Consider the following 22,198-nt stretch of genomic DNA (forward strand, 5'->3'; position numbering starts at 1 on the left):
CGTACGCGACTCCCGAGGATAGGTCGTCCAAGCGTGTACAAACCTGCGTTTCACCGAATTTGTCATCCCCGGCGAGTGAGAGTAATAAGGGCTACACAGACCTTATGACTGAGGCAACACAACTATTGTCGAAAATTAATGAAGTCGTGCTCGATTCGCGTTTAGCCACAGGCAGCAAAACAACGATCGTTGAGTTAACCCAGCGCGTCACGGGTATTGTCGCGATTTTGGCGGTGAAATCGTCCTGCGTCGAGACGAAGCTGTCGAACACGGAACGCGAGTTGGATAAATTTAAAACGTCATCATCAGTGATAGCGGACAGTAAGCCGGTGCAAAATAAGCTCTCGTATGCCGAATCGTTAAAACTGCGTTTGCCCAGCAAGATCGCGCCCGCGATGGAATCCCGCGCGCCGCTTCCGTGTGTTGTCGCCTACCCCACAACCGAGCGCTCAGCTGATTTTGCGTCGTCATCGGCGACTAAACAGGCGCTTATGAAGGCGATTAAACCTTGCGACGACGGTTTTCAAATTGTAGGAGTTAAAAAAACCGCGAAGTCGGGTGTCGTATTGCGTGTTGCTGACGAGCGGCAGATAAAGAAGCTTGAGTCCGTAGCAGCGATTCGTACCGCCGGTTTGCGTTTGGAAAAGCCAAAAGGTCGTAGGCCGCGTATCCTTGTCAAGGACATCCCGGGTTCTATGGAGGACGCCGCGTTTTTGACCTCACTGTATCGTCAAAATATTAGTGGGGAAATCGAAGTAAAGGAGCAAGATTTTATTAAATCTTGTAAAATTACCCGCCGGCGTACTTTGCAAAACGGTCGTAAGTGGGTTGGCATTGAACTAGACGCTAATATACGTAAACATCTTGTTACGACAAAAGATAAACTTTTTATAGATTGGGCTACTTGCCGATTCATAGACGATGTAGAATTAGTTAAATGCCACTTGTGTCAGCAGTTCGGCCACGTTAGGAAACATTGCACGGTTAAAACACCCACCTGCGGTAATTGTGCTGAGGCGCATGAATCACACGACTGCCCTCATATAAATAATAAAAATTTTATTCCAACATGCGTGGCGTGCAAACGTTTCAAAAAACCTCACGACCACCGTTGTGGTTCGCCCGAGTGTGGCACCTACAAAGCTAAACTCGAACAACTCATATTAAACACCACCTATTAAATAATAATATGGATAGGTTGACTATAGGGCAACTAAATCTACATAACGACAGGGTTGCGACGTCCGAGTTAGACAAACTAATAGTCGACTATCAGCTTGACATTGTACTTGTTCAAGAACAGTATCAAAATGCCCACTTAAGGCACAGGGTAGTGCAGCTGAACAGTAGGTCACGAGCTGGAATTTACGTCACGAGATCATCTAATTTCACAGTAACATCTATAACTAATTTAATGACGTCACACTGTGCCGTGGCGGAGATTGCCTCAGAAAACTTTAAACTTTACGCTGTGAGCTGTTACTTTCAATATTCTGACTCAGTTACTCCTCACATTCATCACCTCCGTCACGTCTTGCAGTCGCTTGCGGGCTCCAAAATTATAATTGGCGCCGACGTTAATGCGTCTTCATCCTTATGGTATGGCAAAGTTAGGGCTACTGACATGGAGCGGCGTTGTGCCGTTGAAGAATTCATTGCCGAAATGAATCTCTCCATACATAACACCCCTGATGCACCACCTACTTTTTGCAGCCAAATGGGCGAATCTTGTATTGACGTCACACTTTCTAGTTCGGACGTTAGCTTGGATAGGTGGCGTGTCCTACCGGATGCGTCATGTAGTGACCATCGCCTGATCGTGTACGAATTTGTCTCGGGATTACCCCGGGGTCCAACGCTTTGCAGTAGTGGCTTTAGATATAAAACTAAGGGCGCGGACTGGAACTTCTTTAGCTTATTATTTGCATCTCAGGCCACAGACTTCACTCGCAAAGACCTTTCGGCAGAAGAAGGTGCTGAAATCATGTCGGATACTTTTACTTACTGTGCCGACATTGCGTTTGGTCGGGGATCCTTGACCAGTACGCGCAGATGTGACTGGTGGAATAATTATCTAGTCGAACAACGTAAATGTTTTCGTAAAGCGCGCAAACAATTAAATAGACTAAAAAAACGTAAAGTTACTGGTTTTGCATTTGATGAAGCATTGATTGCGTTTAGAGTTGCCAGGTCACGTTATAGGGCTTCAGTGGAGAAAGCTAAGGGTAACCTGTTGCGGAGAGTAGTGCAGAGGCTGGAAAGCGAGGGTCCGTGGTCGCCTCTGTACCATGAGTTCAAAGCCAATAGATCCGTCGATCTGGCGTTCGTACAGAACATAAAAGTCAACAATGTTCACACCACTGGTATTGAGGAGACAACGGAAGTTCTACTCGATGAACTCATCCCTGACGATGTATCCGAGACAGATAGCGATTATCATCAACAGATTAGGTCGTGGGCGGCTATACCACCCAATTCACCGGTGTCTGATCTACCTTCCATCAATGAGCTCGTAACTGTTATTAAAACGTTGCCTATGAATAAATCGTCTGGTGAGGATAAAGTTTCAAATAAAATGATAATAGAAGCGTGCAAATCTGCGGCTGACGCGATCCTGTCTGTCTTTAATCGTTGTATAGCGGAGGGCGTCTTTCCTCGTATATGGCGACGTGGATTCATTCGCATAATACCTAAGAATGGAAATAAACCACCCGATGACCCTAAGTCATACCGGCCTATTACGCTTTTACCATCATTAGGAAAACTTCTTGAGCGGCTTATCGTTCCTCGTTTGCTGCCCGGTGGACCGAAATTTCACAATAATCAATTTGGTTTTACTGTGGGTAAATCTACTGTAGACGCAGCTCTCTCTGTCCGAACCATAGTGACTTCGTCTGAGCACAAATATGTAGTAGGCATTTTTCTAGACATTTCCGGTGCCTTTGATAACGCGTGGTGGCCAATGCTACTCCTTAAACTGAAGGGTCGTGGTTGCTTTAGTAACATATACAAACTATTATACACTTATTTTCTTCATGGTTCTGTAAAACTGAAACTTGGTAATTTTTCTCGGTCGAAGTCGTTGTCAATGGGATGTCCTCAGGGCTCGGTTATTGGCCCGTATCTGTGGAATTTAGGGTTTGATGACTTGCTCGCGACCCCCCTTCCTTCTGGTTGTACGTTGACTGGATATGCGGATGATGGCCTTTTGTTAATACAATCAAATACTCGAGCCGGACTAGAGAATTTAGCTAAGGACTGCCTCAGTAGGATCTCGCGATGGGGCGAACGTAATCGATTAACTTTTGCACCCCATAAAACCTATCAATTATTGCTTAAAGGAAATTTGAAATCATGGCCGTCTATTAAATTCAATAACGTTCCCGTCAAACGTAAGGAGTCGGTTTGCTATCTCGGTCTAGTCCTAGAAAAAAACTTTTCTTTTATTGAACATATTAAGACTATTAGTGAGAAAGCCAAAAACAATTTCTATGCGCTCACGCGAATTTCGAAGGCTACCTGGGGTCTCTCTTTTCTTACGCTCAGAACCATCTACGGAGCAACCTACCTGGGATGCGTGTGCTACGGGGCACCAGTGTGGGCTGATAGGGCCACAATAGGCGCGGTACGGCGAAAGCTTCTCCAAGGTCAGCGTCTAGCCTTGATCTTTCTGTGTAAGGCTTATAGGACGGTTAGCACAGAGGCCCTACCTGTGCTCGCGGGACTACTTCCAGTCGATCTTGAGGTGCAGCGACGTGCTGCCATGTACTATAATGCGAGACCTAACTTTTCCGCAAACTTTCTAGCACAACGTGATCGAAGCAAAATTGATAGATTGCTCAAGCCTTTAACGGACGTCTGGGATGAACTTCTGACTGAGTGGCAGTGTAGATGGGAATCTTCTACCAAGGGCCGCCACCTCTATCAATTCTTTCCATCCGTGCATGAGCGTCTGGAGAGGACATGGTTGGAGGTGGATCACTGTGTTGCCCAATTTCTTACTGGCCATGGCAACTTTAAAAGCAAATTGTTCTCATTTAAACTCGTTGATTCACCATGGTGCCAATGTTCGACAGCGGAGTTGCAACATGAGCAATCCGCCCATCACATACTCTGGGAGTGTGGTCTCTGGCAATCTGAGCGTGACACTATGTTGGATAATTTAATTGTTTCATCAGGTGTAGTTTATTACACGGACCTTGTGGAGTCTCGAGCAAATTTCCGTGCGTTTAGGCGTTTTTGCCATACCTATTATTGGAAGCAAGTATAACAGCTCACGCATAGGACCCATTTAGTATTAGCATTTAATATTTTAGTTTTAAGTAAAATTTCCGTGGTGCTTGGCGACTGGGCTTCTCCCAGTTGTGCAGTCTCTTTTGTGCCTTAAGGCTTAAGTCATCCTGTCTCCTGCATTAAATTCACCGAGGGAAGTGGAAACTATCGTTTTCTTTTCTTCTCCTCTAATAACATCTTCTGATTTGTTTCGTTGCGGGATCCAAGACAGTCATTCATTTCCCTGGGACGCGCCGGACTTCAGTGTTCCGGTGTTTTCATGTTTGTATCTACTGTAGATCCTGGCTTACAGGAGTTGCAGCGGTATGGGAGGTTGTGGCGGGCTTGTCCCAAAAAAAAAAAAAAAAAAGGTCAAGTACGGTTAGAAGACTAGATAATATGAGGTGCAAATGTTAAGACTGACAGCGGACACACGATACAGAAGAAAATTCTCGTTTGTATTTGACATGTTAACAAGCAGAAACCCTAAAAAAACATCTATAACACGTATAGTAACTGTGCCATCATTCTTAATGTTTACAAGGAAATACCTTTGCAAAGTCAAAGCTGTCTATAAAAAGTCAATGTCGACCCTCCCTCAGAAAACTTGGGGAGGAGGAACCATGGGTAATGTTTCCGCCAGTTTCATGTGTCCGGATTCACGACAAAAAATCTTAAAAGGAATGGACATGTTTTATAGAAAAAGGTACAATTGATGTCAAACTTATGTATGTAGTTATGTATGTATGTAGGTCGGATGCGACAATTATTTTTGTTGTTAGGTAAAATATTGTACAAGTTGTTTATTGCGAGTTATTATGACTATAACCTAACAGTTAGTTTAATTTTTACAATATCAGATTTTGTGTTATCAATGTCTTTTATAAACCTTTTCTTTTAAGGGGAAAATCATCCAATGACTTTCCGTCTTGGGTAAGGCGAGAGGGAGACTCTTACTGATTAAAAACCACTTCGTTTTTTCTACTGCTCTTAGAGCCGAAGCCCCGGTAAACCCGCTAGAACTTACTTCTTGTAGCAAATTGAAAAACATTACTTTAATTGGGCGGATGGTATATCACATGACATTAAGTATTTTTTATATGTTTTCTGTATCAGTCCAAAGCATCAAGATTCACTATCGATAGTATGTTTTTGATGCTTGTTTTTATATAAATTCCTTTTCAACTGCTATAATCCCCACACAGACTATGTTCTCATTAAGGAGTTAGCTCTTAAACTCTCTAATGAAGCTTATAGTTGAACCTGCTATTCTATAAGTACCTAGTTTAATACCAAGATAGTTAGATACATTAACAGGTTTCTAATGGAAGTGCTAAAGATCTTTTTAGTATCATTATCTGCAGTGCATTTAATGTTTGTACGTACAATTTTTATTTCCACTCACCTAATGTTCCTTGTTATTTGTTAGATAAAGTAGGTATCATTTTTCCATTAGCACCTATTGCGTAAAGAATACTGGAGGGTAGCTTTGAATGAAATTGCATAGGAGTTTATAATTTAAAAATAATTCTAAATAATAAATACTACGAGTAGCCTGCTTACTTTCACTAATAATTCATAGAAGTTAGTTATCACCAATGTCAACTTGAGCTACAAATCTTAACCCAAACTTTATCTAATTCTAAAACAAAACCATTTATCATCCTAAGTTACATCTAACACTATTCACGTATTCCCTAACCCTTTACGTTTCTGGTTTAACCCCTAAATTCCGAGGGGAATATCCAGATTCCCGCACATTCACGTAGTATTTTCCCGCATCCCCGCAGTATTTTCCCGCGGTTACACGTGGAGCGGTGGTTTTCACTTGATGTAATCCGATGGAATCTTACGACGCCCGCGGGATGTGAGCTTACCTGCTCGTAATGAAATTAAACAAAACAATGCTTCCATTGTTTGTATTGACGTCATACATTTGAGGGGAATACTTGGAATTTAGGAACTGTCCCGAATCAGATATATTAGGTAACAATAAATATTGATGATAAAGAGATAGGGAAAAGTAGGTATTTTTGTTTTGTTAATTGGGAAGCAATTAATTGGCATATTAATATATTTTGTATTAAAGTTTATCACGGACTATACTTATTTGATGGTATTCTTACAAATCTGTTTTATTATAAAAATATACTTACATAAATCATTGTTTTTTCTGAAACGTACGTTCTACTTTTGTTACATCAACGTTGCCCTACACTATAAATTTCTCCTATGTCGTAGGTACATTTACAAACATACAATTTGACATGCACATGACACCCAAACCCGAAACAACAATTTATGAATCACACAAAAGAGTTGCTCCGCGCCGGAATATCCACTACACGTTGCACGGCAGCCAGTTGCCCAGCCACCGCGCCAACCGTGCAGTCATTTCATGTTACCAGTTTAAAATTTAAATATAAAATGCATTTTTTTGTTTGTATATAAACACGCTAATCTAAACTAGACGTTGGATTAAAATTATACATTATGCATTATAATTCTGTTTTCAACAATTTTATTTCAAAGAATCACGCTATGTTACTTTAAAACGTTTGAAATAACAAGGGAGAAACAGCGAGCAAAATGAAATACGATTTGCTAAAAGGAAAAAAGAACATTAAAACCCTTTTGCTAAGGTCTACATTAAGGCTGTGGTGCCATAAATCTTCAGCCCAGTTCTAATGAAGTCTTTAATCACGTCAAACGTAGCAAACCGTTTCTTTTTCTCACCGCACATCAAGATAACCAAAACTGTCAACACTTCAACGTACTTTCAACCTTATAACCATATTTATATAAGTCGAAAATCTATTAAAAATGTTGTATACATTGATATGCTGCCAGCTGGAGCATGTGTACTATATTATTATTCATACTACGTCTTCATTTTCCCGCTCTATAGCACATTTATCAAAAAAAGGTTACCATCTTTCCGCATTTCCCCTAAATTACATCCGTAGTGCCTTTTAAAAGGGTTGTCGAGAACTACTAGGTGTATTTATCATCATAAATATCAAAGTTCTACATGTTTTCTTTTATAAACAACGGATATTTTGGATTAAATTTATTTTGCTATGGAAAGGAACAAAATTATTATTTAATTGGCAGTGTGATTCTCTGTTGTATTTGTAATACGCATTGGACAATAGGGCAGATGATTAATTTTTATTTCAATATCTGTCTTATAGATTATTTTTAAATATTATTAGACACGTATTTTTTATTTTCTTATGGAAACAAATACCTTTGAAGATATATCGATTGGAAATATCGCGTGACGTCACTTCTAGGTAAATTTTAGACGTAGAAATTACGTATTTGCACCAACTCCCAAGTCTATCTTATTGTTATCTATATGACATATAAAAAAATATCAAACCCTTTTTCATTCTCTAACTAACATATTTATTATATTTTCTAAACAAACCTTGAATCATGCGTTGTGTCAAAAAAGCTGCGTCTAATTCGAATCAACATTGCTTATAACTTTCCAACAAAAATTACACACTAGGAAGTATTGTTTTGTTACATACAAACTTATTTCCTGATACATCAGGTCGATAAGATAGTGATGTTACGAGATACACTACAGAATCCATTGTATATAGACATTCGTTCAGCACCGGCGGATACATCAAGCAGATTGCTTAGTGCTTGCCACGGTGGAGGAAAAATCTCTAGCCTGCGAAACTGTATCGAATATCTTTATAAAGGAATATAAAATTATGTCTTAAAGAAGCAGTACTATGCTTATACTATAATGTATTTTGTATGTAAAATTTTGCTTGTGCTGTGCTTTTTTTTAATTGATGTAAACACTAGTTTGTATATCTGTTTTTTTTTTACTTTGAATGAATGTGTTTCCATTATTGATATGACTTAGTACTATAATATAATAAATAAGTAATCAAGTCTACCAATACCTACTATCAAAACCGAAACTGAACCCTGTGTCATTTCAGAGAATTTCTTTAAAAATAAATTGAGCTCTTACCTAGAGTAACTGAATAGTCTTGCTTGTTAATACTTAGGTGTGTACTTTATAAGGTAAAAGTAGATGAAGAAACCAGACGTTTCAGAACATAGTATTTTTATTTGGCCTTACAAACGAACTCTGTGAAAACAATGCCAATGATAAAAAATATTCGAAAGCAATTTATTATTAAAGTTTTCAGGTGTTATTTCATGGTTTATTGCCCGGTACTGTTTATTAGCCGGAGCATGACCGGTTCAATTTATGGCGGTTACCGGCCCGGGCACCGTACCGACTGCCAACCCTCAGGGAAATCAAGCTCTTGTAGTACGTTTGCCATGAGATAAAAACTTCCATCTGACATGATTAAGCGATTGCGACTTTCGGTGTTGGCGACGTAGGTTTATTTTACGTTGATAAACGACGTGTCTCTGAAGGATTAAAATCTTTTTAAAAATATGAGAACGAAAACGATTTTGCATTTAGGGTAATATTTTGTGTATGTCAATGTCATCCGTAGCGCTACTTGCTACGCCGTAGCACGTCGCGTAGCAATCGAAAACTTATGACTTAGTAATGATTAAAGATCTAGGTAACTAACGCTACGACCTCTTTCCATTATTAATTATTGTAAAATAACTAACAAGTTCATAACCTACTTTAACAAAGATGGGTTATTCACTAATTAATATAGAATAACGTTTGTTTTATCTGTAAAATTAACAAGTATCCTATTGTTTGTATATTGGAGCGGCTATTAAATAGAGCCGTTCTTCGAATAATTAAGTTTGGTCGGAGGTATATTGTTAATACAAATACCGGTTTTAGTCGTAGTAAAATGTTAAACCGGGATGAAGAGTGAATGGGTTAGAATGTACAGACATATAATGTGGAAATACAGAAGATTCACATGAATAGAGCATGAAAATTATGACTATTGTTAAGTTCAAGTAATTGTTTCTTTGAACTTGCTTGACGACAATACTAGTGCAAGCACTAGTTTTATTAGTTAAATTACTAGGAATTTAACATTTATTAATTAGAATTGCAGATAATGTACGTATTAGATTAGACGAAAGATTCACTTCAAAGTTAATTGCTTGTGAACTTCGTTTTATCATAAGATTGTAACTTACTACAAAATATCTAAATGACTTCAATTTGTTTATTATTTTCTACATTCTTCATTACAATCCGCTGTAACTCATTCTTTTACATTACAAAAAAGTATAGAATATAATTTCTTAAAATAATATGTGTGAGCGAGACAATGAAACTTCTGTTTCTTTCTACCCAACATTGGTGTTTTCATTCGTTATTCTAAAAAGTTATGCGCCGCGGGAAAGCCTTTTAGTTGAAATGGGTTTGGATCGTCTGTGATCCACATAGATAGGTAGTGTACACATTGGAACACAAACACTGACCTGTTTGCAAAGAAAATAAACGGCAAACTTTTTGGCTTATTCTAGTGGTTTGTTTGAAAATGTATTGTAATGTAATGTAGTAGAAAGAATTTTAGAATCGCAATATTTAATAATATGTACATATATAAATAACTTCACGGGTGTCTCCCATGGGGGTAGGCAGAGACAATGGAATGCCAATTGCTACGATTCTTACACAAGTCTTTCGCTTCATCATCTTTTCATGCATGCTCGACAGTTACAGGTACTTTTACATTTGGCAATAAAATTTAAAATAATAATATCTATGTATGTTTAGCATTTTTTTTCATTGATCTTATAAACAAAAAATAACCTTTTAACACTTAATAGGCTTTTTGCATTTAAAACAGCAGCTCTTTGAACAAACTTCTTTATTCTTTTTATATCCATCGTAAAGATAACGACAAAACAGTCCATTAGACGTATGAAAATAATGGACTTTAAAAAGAAAAACGCTGCGGTTGTAAGTACTATAGCACCATATAAATCTGTAGTTACTTTCCTTAGTAACGTCAGAGGCCATTTATCTAGCTAGTACATTTTTTATCCCATTCCAGTGTAAAGTTCCCCAGGGCGAGGTATAAGTGCACAGACAGATGGACTCTAGCGCTTTGTTTTACATTAAAAATAGAGTAAAAGAAAACAGTTGTACTGGGTGCTTCCATTTCTATAGATAAAAGGTGGAAAAACAAAATGTAAAACTAGTTTAACGAGTTTAACTAAGTTTTTGACGACGAATTTTGTACTTTACGTGTGAAATAACTTTGTCATATTATTATATGTTTGTCTTGTTTACTCCCTGTTTTCTGGCTTTTTCATTGAGTTTGTACAGTGATTTTATCGATAGAGATAATGGATATTAAAACCGATATTTTTTTATGTGAAATTTATTGAATGGCTTCTCCCGCCTTGCGCGAGGTGAGAGGGAGTGTCAGACTCTTACGGACTAAAACCTACCCTGTTCCTATTCCTGCTTTTTGAGCTGGAGCCCCGGTAGTCCGCTAGGCAGTCTGTAGCTCCGGGAAACCGATATATAAGAATCTGTTTGATGACATAACATTACAGAACGCAGTTTAAATTATTTGGATTAGGTACAGTTATTTAATTATGGAATAATATTTCGCATAAATCACATAAAGTACTTACAAAGACGTCATTCCTGAGTGAGTATGAACTTTTGTTTGTTACTTACTGTACGGAAACAAAATCTTGATCCCGAAACTTTTGGCTCAGCACCAATGTTCACAAAAAACATGGATATAACATGAACATGGTCTAACAGTTGGTAAACGGCCTCATGTAAGCTGTTCACTCGTGTTCATTGGGTTAGTTCACGCTACAACGCGTTTGGTGGCAAATGTTTGACCAACAATGACCAACATCCAGCTGTGTCGGTATTTAGCCAGCTCATTGGCTGCCAATGACATGACCAACGATTGGATTATTATCTTTGAATTCGAAATTCGAATCATGATCCTGTTCTGTGCTGGCCAAGCTCATGTGTGTTTAGGTTGTGGTTAGTGTTTAGTCGATTCCAATATTTGATATTGACAATATCATTTGATCGTTTCGATATTTTAAGTCTTTGCTATGAATTAAATATGGCAAGTACTTGTGAATAGTGAATGAACAGTCTACACGTATGAAAGCAATTGTTTGGTGTTCTATTTTTAAATAACTTTGACTTTAGAATTTATGATTAGAATACATTTTAGTGAGTAATAATTAATTCTAGTCTATTAGCTATTATTAGTGTTTAAAATAGGTCAAACTGTAAATTGCATAGTCTAGTTAAAAGTTTATTATAAAGGAAAATGTATGGATTTTCTCAAGTTTAAACGGAGTCATTGAGGCGTGCTGTTTCAAAACTATCGCAACGTAAATCCGAGGGAGGTATGGCAAGGAAATATTATGTCAAGGTCGGTTATAGCACGCATTAGCGAGGGTAGGAAGCGGTCGCGAGTCGCGACTTCACCCTTAAGCTTGGTGTACACGAGTATATTCTTCCAGTTTTGGCACGTTTCACCATCTTCATTCAGTACTCAATAATAATCTTATGTGAAAGATACAAATTACGTTTCTAATTCATATTTATCTGGAACATATCGGCTATCGAGACATTGCAAAATAGGTCCTAATTATATATACGTAATGTTTTATTTTGTTAATAGAATAATCAGTGTTTTCTAAAACTCCATGTAGGTACGTTGCTCGTTGAGACATAAATAAATTTTAAGCAAATAATTCGTTATCATTATCATTATAGGTTAAATTAGGAAAAGTATCTATCAAATTCTTGTATATACCATGGGAATAGATAGTATTTAATCGTGCTATTACATCTTTGTACACCAGTCTTTACATCGTCCTACCTTTATACCTCACCCCACTCATTTGTATTCATCAGGATAAAACAGTTTTACGTTTCGAAGCGGCAAAACTTGAACACTTTATGAAAATACGCGTTTTCATACAATTATTACAATTTATGACTGTTCACAATTACTACGAGGATTTGTCATTAATTGAGTTTTAAATTAGATAGTTAGTAACTGTTTGATAATGTTTTCATAGTTTAATGCAGTTTGCTGTGAAACTGTGCAGAGTAAGCTTTACTCTGAACAAGGTATTTAGTTTGTTAAACTTTCATTTAAATTGTGCAATCCAGAGCTATAAACGTTTGTAATGAAACCATGGTAATTGCCTTTGTGTGTTTATTTTGCAAATGCTACTTACTAGCTAGTCTATTCTCTACCTATCATTTTGAACGGGAAAAAACATATTATGTTATTTTACTCAAGCAAAAGAGCGGGTATTATTTTTCAACAACGCCAGGGTTCCATGAGATTTGTATGCAAATAAATATTCTTTCTTTACATGCATGCACATTTAAATGCAATTGCGACGTCGACCAGTTATTTCTTTTAACATGAAGAAAGTAGTTAAGAGACTTTACAATAAAAATCTTCACGACAGTACCAGAGTTGTTTCTCTTTTCTGTGGATTGAACCATAGACCTTTTCACTTACGTTTTTATTTAACTAAGTTCAAGCTACGTTACATATCTAAACTAATATATAAAGCTGAAGAGTTTGTTCTTTTGAACACGCTAATCTCCGGAACTACTGATCCGAATCGAACCATTCTTTTTGTGTTGGATGATTAATTTACCGAGGAAGACTATAAAACGTGTTACGATCAATAGGAGGTGAGCAGAGCGAGTGAAATCGAGTGAGAGTTTATAAAAAAGGTTTAAAATATTCTGGCGCTGTGGTGATGCCCTAACACGTTTCGTGCTAGTCAGAATCGATTAGTCATTTAGCAGTAGTCGACTCGATAAGGTCAGGCTGCTCGACTTTATAAGGGGTGGTTGAAAATATTCAGCTCGACTCTAATATAAATTCGTAGCGTTTATGTTAAATTATTTAGGATTAATTTGTGACATTGATACATTAAATATTTTAAGTCGTTTGTTTATGTTTTTCAGGGTTTGTACCTTAAGTAATTTTTGTTAAGTCTCACATTTATTAGATGGAGAGCTGGTGTCATATTGTGTTCATGGAGAAAAAAAAAAAGTCGAAATTACACTAATATTATAAATGTGAGAGTTTGTTTGGGTTTTTGTCCGTTTATCAATCTGAAACTACTGAACGAATTTTACAAACAGAGTAAGAGCCGACTTGGGCGAAGCCGCTGCCAAAAGCTATAATACTGACTTACTTCTTTCCCAGATTATTTATTGCAATATAGTTTTTTTACTTATATGTTGTGTAATGTAGAAAGCGTTGAAGTTTAGTCATGTCTTGTTTATAAGCACAACTAGATAAATCACGCGAGGTAGAATGCAAATAATTATTATAGAAACCAAACGGACGCAATCATACAAATCATTAAACATAATAATATTGTAAATTAACATGCAATTTATGAATTTATGTGTATACAACCTCTATGCTATAAATCCATTTGATTCAATAAATTAATTACCTTAGCACTCTCAAGCCTCATTGGGTATCAATTAATTTTCATTGGATCTCTCGCTATGTACCGCCCGTGTTAAATTGCTTGTAGATAGGTAAATGGTTGTTAAACGATTTGATTACATAATACGTCATGTTTAGGGTTCATATTTGATTTATTTGGTTTTAGAAGTGAAGGGAAATAAAAATAAATTGTTTTGTTTACCTTTGTTTTTTATGGAATAGAGGGCAAACGAGCAGACAGGTCACCTGATGGTAAGCAATCAGCGCCACTCATGGACACCCGCAACACCAGAGGAGTCACATGTATTGTATGTTTATATGTATGTGTAAATACATACTTTTTATAAAATTGACATTATTGTTTTTACTGTTCACTACCTTTATTAAAAGGACATTCCTACTATAGTATGTATTACCGCTGAATAGGTACGTACATACTTTTGTTAAATCAGTTCAAGAAATAAGGGTCTACAAAAATTATACGACTTTATACATACATTTATTGTATAACTTTACTTTTCAAAGTATATATTATAGTAAACAAATTAGTTTTCCTTCCTGGTGGGACAGAGGCCTTGACATGCTCTATAAATAGAATGCCCCAAATGTGACAATGCGCCTACCTAACTAAAAATATAACTTACTATCGTTTCACCTGCGGTTTTAGCTGTTTAATTTCTTCAATACATTTAAGATTTTATTACCAAGCAATAGAGTTTGTGAATTGGAGCCGTAAATTTATTAAAAGACTAGCTACTTCCGCACGGTTTCACTCGCTCTACTCGCCTCCTATTAATCGTATTGTGATGTCTTATAGCCTATGGAAGGTTATAGAACCTTCCTTGACAAATGAAGTATAATTCAATTCGGATCTGTAGTTCTGGAGATTAAGGCGTTCATACAAAAAACAAGCCTTTACATGTATAATAGTATATATACTATAAATTGTAGAAGGTTGACCTGTTGGCGTGAGTTCATGTTATAAGTAGATATATATACAGGATGACTTGCAAATCGATGTATTCCTCTCGGGAGGTGATAATACAACGAATTTCTACAAAATTAGCCCTAAGGTCCCTGGTTCAAAAGTATTTAAATAAGTCGAATTATCCGTCACCCTGTATACCTATAGGCATGCTAAAGCAATAAACTAAACACAGTGTAAAGTTCTAAACATCCATCCATCTACGTTCCTAAACTTTCTCACTTAGCCCAGTTAAGCAGGATTTATTGCAACGAAAAAGTTTTCGTTCTAAAATTTAAAAAAAGAAAAAAAGGCCTGTTTGAAATTAGAATGCAGACAAATGACGTTTCTGTCAAAATGGCTGCCATAAGCAGGTGAACGACATAAATCCAGACATGTCAGTTTCGTTTTATGCTTTTTATGTAAAGACAAACGCTGGATTTAACTGACTACAGTAATGACAGTTAAAGTATTGTGTGCAAAAGAAGAATGGAAAATCTATAGGTACTTATGAATAGAAAAAGGAAAATCAATAATTCTTGTTTAATCAGAATTTATTGAATCATTCAAAAGCTATTGCAATTTAGAGTTTATTTGCTCATAAAAGTAATGAGAGTGAACGATTTTCCTGCGCAGACCAAGTACTAACGTTGGAATAGATTTTATATTTAAGCATTTTTTAAGCTTTTCTGTATAAGTTTGCAAACCATCTTGTATAATGAATATTTACAGTTTTCTTTAAGTCTACTTTATTTCACTTGGTTTCAAATACCTAGTATCATTAACAATAATTTATTTAAAGTATAAATAATTATTTCAACACCATAACTGCTACTCACCCTACAAAATACTCAAACATGTGAAAACTTAACCTATAAAATCTCTATGTCAGAAAGGATTCCAAGAGCCAAAGGTATATTCCCCAGAGAATGTGTGTGAACAGATGCGTTGAATAATTTAACTGGCAACACTTTGAGCTTGGTTCGAACTTGATGAGCAGCCTTACCCTAAGGGGAAAATGTACCCATTTGTCTATTATACATAAGCCATAGATATCATCAGACCTCGTGTGTAAATTTTTCAAGCGACTCCATTAGAATTAACGAGTTGAAAAGCAACGTTGGCGCTAATTAGTCATTTGCGCACGTTAAAGCTTACATTTTTATATTTTGCTGTAATATTTTTCGTGCTACATTTTTAGTTAAAATGGTGATAAAGTTATGTACCTATTAACTATATACCTAATAAACCTCACCATAAACATCATGAATACATTATTTACTAAAACTTTAAAAGAAATGTTGAGTAGATTTTTTATAATACCCAAAAAAAAGTAATAATCGCAATGACATTTAACTTTGCGCAGTCTATGACATTTGAATGAGGAACGTCCATTCGTCATCGGGACTGGCCACAATAAAGTTGAAAGAAAAAAGGTATTTGAAAATAGAATGACGATCCGAGAATAGATTTAAAATTGTAATAATGACTATTTTTTTTATAAGCGCCTGTTTCACCACCTGCATATAAATTTCCGATAAACTTATGTGACAGATAGTTCATACAAATTACATTCTTAATTCAAATTTATCTGGGACATAGCGGCTATCCAGACATTGTGAAACAAGCCCTTAATGAGATAATAAAGTTCGAAATTAGATCAACTTTAAGGTTGTTATCGATGTCCTAGTTAATATTAAATTGGCAAGTACAGCTCTATCTATCATAACATTAGATACGTAAATACCTCAGCACGTATTACTAATCAAGAGCTACACGCACCAAGTCTGCCTCAATATTGATGTTTCAATTTACGCAAGGATGATACACAAATACGCGCTATGGCTGAAATCGCGGGAAACTGTCGTTTACTTACGTACGAATTTTGTTTATAGACGATTATGTTAGAACGTGACTCCGCCCGTAATATGTGAATATTTTTGTTAGCTAGAAAAACATTTCATTCAGCTGCCTAATGAAATTATAACGCAACTTTATCACGAATATAAAAAGTTTGGCGTTTAATTAAAAACTGGTGTGGAACTAGTAACGAATGCCGCTGTGTACAGAATTCAGGTGTCAACGATAAATTGAATTTTTAAAATAGTGTTAATAAACGATGTGTTTGGTAAAAAGTCAAATGTAATAATTGGAAACGAGGTACAAGTGTGTAAATAAGTGAAACGTTTTGAGTACATTTTTACCGGTATAAACAACTACTTATTTTTCAATTTTCGATATGTAATAAGGGTTAAGACTACTGCCACAGAATAATAAGTAAACTACTGCCATATTAAATATCACTATAAAATGTGAACTGAAACTTACAATAACGTAAACACAACCTCATCCAATCTTCAGATATTATCACTACATAGTATAAAATAAAGTCGCTTTCTCTGTCCCTATGTCCCTTTGTATGCTTATACCTTTAAAACTACGCAGCGAATTTCGATGCGGCATTTTTAAATAGATAGTGACTCAAGAGAAATGTTTTTATGTATAATACGTGCATAATATATTACCATTGCATTCATGCAAAACTAGTTATCTATATATTATATAATTTTCTTCCATTGTTATTTCAGCTTTCTTACAAAGCTAAGGGTGCATAAATATAAAACTCAATCGATAGAAGCAGGATAATAATGAACCATCTTATATTCCGATCCGTAGTTCACTGCATTAGCCACAATACAATGTAATCGCGGCTACATATCAACCAATACGAAACCAGTTTATCATGACCTCGCTTTGTATGACTTTTTCGAACATTCGACGGTCAGCTTACACTGGTTTTGTGTAGCTTAGTGTGGCAGTATGCAGAGCGAACTTCTGTGGTTCAAATCGATACACTTGCTTTGTGATGTGGTATGCAGATATCTTTGTACTAAGTTGCCCTTTGTTAAAGAAGTAAGAACGTGGAAGGAAAAATACAGCGTATTATCTTTTACACGTGTCGTTATATTGCATAATGTGTTTTATTTCATAGTGGATAATTGTATAAATCTACTTATATAACTTTTCCTTAAATAATAAAGGGAAATTATTCATTTTTGTTTATTGGAAATGTTGTGAAATCTATGTAGAAGCCATACCTACGCTTTATTTTTTGAGGGAGGATAATCATCCAATTTCTTCTACAATGTGATAGGGGTGAGACTTCTAACCCGTTAAGGCTGAGTACTACATCTAATTTTATCAACAAAAGTCGGGGGTCGAAGGGGTCGAATCCCCTCCCCCTAAAAATTATGGCTATTTTAATATATTTTTTACTTTTTTTGATATCAAAGGTTGTATGCGTCGTAGAAACAAAAAAAAAACGACAAACGGTAGCTAATAACCTTGGCTAACTAATGCATTACTTTTTTCATATGTTTGATAATGTTTTGGTGAGAAAAAAAATCATTTGTGAATAATTTTTACCGAAAAAATCACTATTTTTCAATATTTTCAATTAGGGGTTCACCCCCCCATATTATTTTTTTTGTCTATAAAATTATATGTATCAGCCTTAACGGTTTAGAAGTCCCACCCCTATCACATTGTATATAAAATCCCTTATGTCACCCTTGGCCAAGTGAGTGTCAGATTTTTACTGACTAAAAGCCACTCCATTCTTACTTCTCTCAAACCGGAGCCCCGGTAAACCCGCTTGGTACTTAGACCGCAGCTCCGGATTAGGCATCACACTTACCATCCGTGGTGGTCTGATGGTCATATGTGAGCTGTACCTAGTTTCAGACTCAGACAGAGCGTTCGAATTTTTTTCCACATTTATCGTTTTATTTCACTCTAGAAACGTCTATCTTTGAAAAATATTCCCCACATAATATTTTTACATACGATTTTCGAGGAAAAAGGGTCCGTCCTTTGTGTTTACAAAAATAACATTGATTAATTTAATGCGACCTCACTCTGTATGCGTGAAAAACTTTCTAAATGTCCTTGAACGTTTGTTGTAGCGTAATAATTCTATTTTTAACATCATTACTGGAACTAACAGCATTAGCATTCGGAAACACGTCCAAAATTACTCAACTTATGTAGGTGTGAATATGTAGTATGAGTATAACGTATTACGTGTTTAATTATAATATTATTCATTACTCAAGCAACGAATACTCTACTCTTCACGATTGGCGCAGTGTTTGGGTGACAAGTCAGTGCAACATATCGCCCCGTCCAAAATGTAATGATTATAATATTTTCTGAGTAAAATGACAATTTTATTATTAGCCCGAAGTCAAAAAGTTGGTCTGTGTTTTAATCCGGTGTTTTACCCCTGTGCCTTGGAAAGCATGTAAAGCCGTTGGTCCTGCGCCTGACCTCTCTCCGGTCGTATCAGTCTGCCGTCCCATTGAGTTATGAGACTGAAGGAACAGAGAGTTCGTCTGTGTTTGCACACACATTTGGACACTATAATATCTCCTGAGTAGTGGGCTAGTCCAGTTAGATAGACTGGCCACCATGATCGAAATCGTTCGAGGGAGATTTACTTTGTTCTCTATATCTCCTTTAATATTTTACATTTATATGTAATTTATTCTGTATCCAATACTTATGTTTCAACGCATAAATTATCTTTCTATTGCTTTCTTTTCCAATACCTTAGTTTAATATAGTTACGTAAATATCATTAAAAGTTTGCTTTAATAGAGTCATTATTATAATTAAAAAACTTACCGATGAGAGTTTTGCAACCAAACAATAAAAACAAAAAATAGGAGCACTATAACTTTTTATCGTTCAATGGTCAAATATATTATAAGAATACCTATTATATCTAAATCACATTGGTACAGTCATCGCCTCACGTGGTGGTGTCCTTAGAACTCACGTGGTCGCAATACAATGCAGTTCAATTAAAAATAGTATTGCAAGAATGTAATTACACTTTTGCGAGTCACTGTATTTGTCACGTGCTATTGACCTTATTTAAGTTATATTGTTGTTAATATATTTCTAATATGACATGAGATATATTTATACATATTTTTATAGTACCAAAGAAGCATCGAAAACTATCCCTAATCCGTGAAACGAAGTCTGATTTTATTGTGTTAACAATAAAAATAGGCACACAAGACTTGATGAAATATTCAAATGTTATATGAAAAATTCTAAGCTAAGTAAGTATCTAGATATTCTAACTTAAATACCAGAAGCTCCATACCACACGACACCCGACCACGTGTAACTGCATAGCTAAAGAGTTTAATTGATCTGGTATGCACTGGTATGCACCAGTCCGACTCGTATCGTGATCCCGATACGAATTTTTTGCATACCCCAGAGCGAGAGGAGAGAAAAATAATATAAGGAAGAAAGAGATAGAAAAAGTAATTCTGTTTGAACGGACCAGAGCGTGCTATTTCATAGAATTTATTTTATTAGTGTCGTGCATTTTCCTTTATTACTGTGCTTTGGTCTTTAAAGGAGACATACCTGTGCTTTAGTATCAGCAATTAGTGGTTACGTGTACTGATTTATGTTAGTAATATAGCTTATGTAGTACTGTGTTGGTTAGGTATTGGAACTGAATTTCCACCTGTTTGGCTTGATTGAAGTTGTAATTAGTTTATGATTGAATTCGTGTGATTACTATTAGGTGTTATGGTGAAATAGTCAGTGCCATCAGACCACTACAGATGGGACATATCAGGACTGATGCCCGATCCGCCAAACCCAAGGCGGGATCAGTAATTGGAAGATATCTTTAAAAAATATTTATACCTTTAAAAAAAACATTTTGTATAGCGTTTTCTATATATTTTTATGACATCAATCATTATTTGAAACATAACATAGTCCAAACCTACCACATAGGTTAACTAGTAAGAAATTCTTCAGGCTTTTACAACGTAATAGCCTTTATTGCCTCAGTATTCGCTCATTGTTGCTTAGAAGGTGGAACGATTGCTGAACCAACCAAGTAATTTCCTCTGTAACGGCGTGGTGAATGCGAGCTTATGTAGCCAACTATAAATAGCATTCATAACAATACCTAAGTGGGGACTGAAGTGGACCACAGTCTTTATAAGTAGGTACTGGTACTGAGATACTGAACATCTACGTACTGTATATGTAAAACAAATTGTAAAATAAAAATAAAATATTCACAAAATCCAATAATTTAATAGCCTTATATAACCCAGGAATTAATCCATCAAATATTTGAACATTTTACTTAGACTCTTTTTTTACATTTAATGGGTCGACGTTTGGCCGTTATCTCACCTGATGGTAAGTGATGATGCTATGACTAACTGCCACACTCAGAGTCATTTAATGCTTACTTAAACTATTATTTAGTAACGATTTTGTATGGAAAACAATTGCTAAGGACTGGGTTAAGTAACCATTAAATGACTCTGAGTGCGCGAGTAAGACTCTTTTAATGATAAAGATGTAATATTATGTACTCACCCCCTATTACGTGGGACTTATAAGACAAATGGTGAAAAGTGGGTGTACATTGTATATCGGCATTGCGTGCCGTAATGTGCACCTCTGCCTACCCCTTCGGGGCTAAAAGGCGTGACGTTGCATCAGGTAACATTATGTTATTGAAGGTAATATAAAAATAATAAAGTTAATGAAACATTTGCCACCAAAAATAAACGAAATATAACCGTAATAATTTTTCGTCAGAACAAAGCGACTAATTAATTCATGTTATCAATGCTCATGTAAGAGAATTCATTGGTGTTCACTGTTCACCCCACAGGCTACAGCAATATATTATATTGCCCATTCATTAACGTTATCTCATAAATTAAAATGTTGATTTATTGTACACCAACAAAGATAAATTCATATCGGTATCCGATTCAGGAAAATAAATGATTTGTATTTCATTATCACCTGTTCGCTTCTCGACTGAGATGAATCGAGGGAAATCCCATTTGTCAAGACGAGGCTGTATACAATAGACGACAACCTCTTTGAAGATCGATGACGTACCTGGAAATAAAGAAAATAAAAATATTATTTGAATTTGTTTGTTGTATATAAAATTGGAATTGAAACTGTGTGTCAAAATTCAAATTCAAACTTCGAACGAATACAGTTCTATAAAAAAATATGGAATTTACTTTTTAATTTATTTTTATTTCTATTATGATCACGAAATTAAAAATTACAAATATTTTTAAATAATGTTCTTACATAGATATTTTTATAAATAGAATTCAAAACGATTTTACACTTATATAAATACAAAGAATAAAAAATAATGCAATTATATTGCAAATACCATAAACATTTTCCTCGCAACGTTATAACTTTTCCTTTTATCCATCTAATGTTGTGTTCGTGATTATCTGTGGTCAAAATATTGGAAAAAGTTTTATACCATTGCAACACCGGTCACGTATCTGTGATTGCGCTGATTTCTTCAATTGTGGGAGAACTTTTATTCAATTGCTTAATTAAAGCGAGACTTTTTCCACTAATTAGCTTTACTGAGTTTACGGATATATTTATAGTGATTAGATGAGCGTTTAAAACGGTTTTAGTTTTAATTCTGTGCTTTAATTCTTCTTTGTGTTTA

General features: G+C 35.8%; 1 protein-coding gene across 37 annotated transcripts in view; it reads right to left on the bottom strand.

Annotated features, from left to right (window-relative positions):
• Positions 1 to 22,198, bottom strand: part of LOC118268071 (glutamate-gated chloride channel) — a 124,298-nt gene that overhangs the window by 63,188 nt on the left and 38,912 nt on the right. The window contains exon 2 of one of the 37 annotated variants that reach the window (XM_035582292.2): positions 21,511 to 21,609. The exons of the other annotated variants lie outside the window; for them this stretch is intronic. The gene's annotated coding sequence lies outside the window, so the exon portion shown is untranslated. The remainder of the gene's footprint in view (positions 1 to 21,510; positions 21,610 to 22,198) is intronic. 37 annotated transcript variants of the gene reach the window in all.

Source organism: Spodoptera frugiperda, chromosome 29 (assembly GCF_023101765.2).
Source record: "Spodoptera frugiperda isolate SF20-4 chromosome 29, AGI-APGP_CSIRO_Sfru_2.0, whole genome shotgun sequence".
Classification (NCBI taxonomy): Eukaryota; Metazoa; Arthropoda; class Insecta; order Lepidoptera; family Noctuidae; genus Spodoptera; species Spodoptera frugiperda.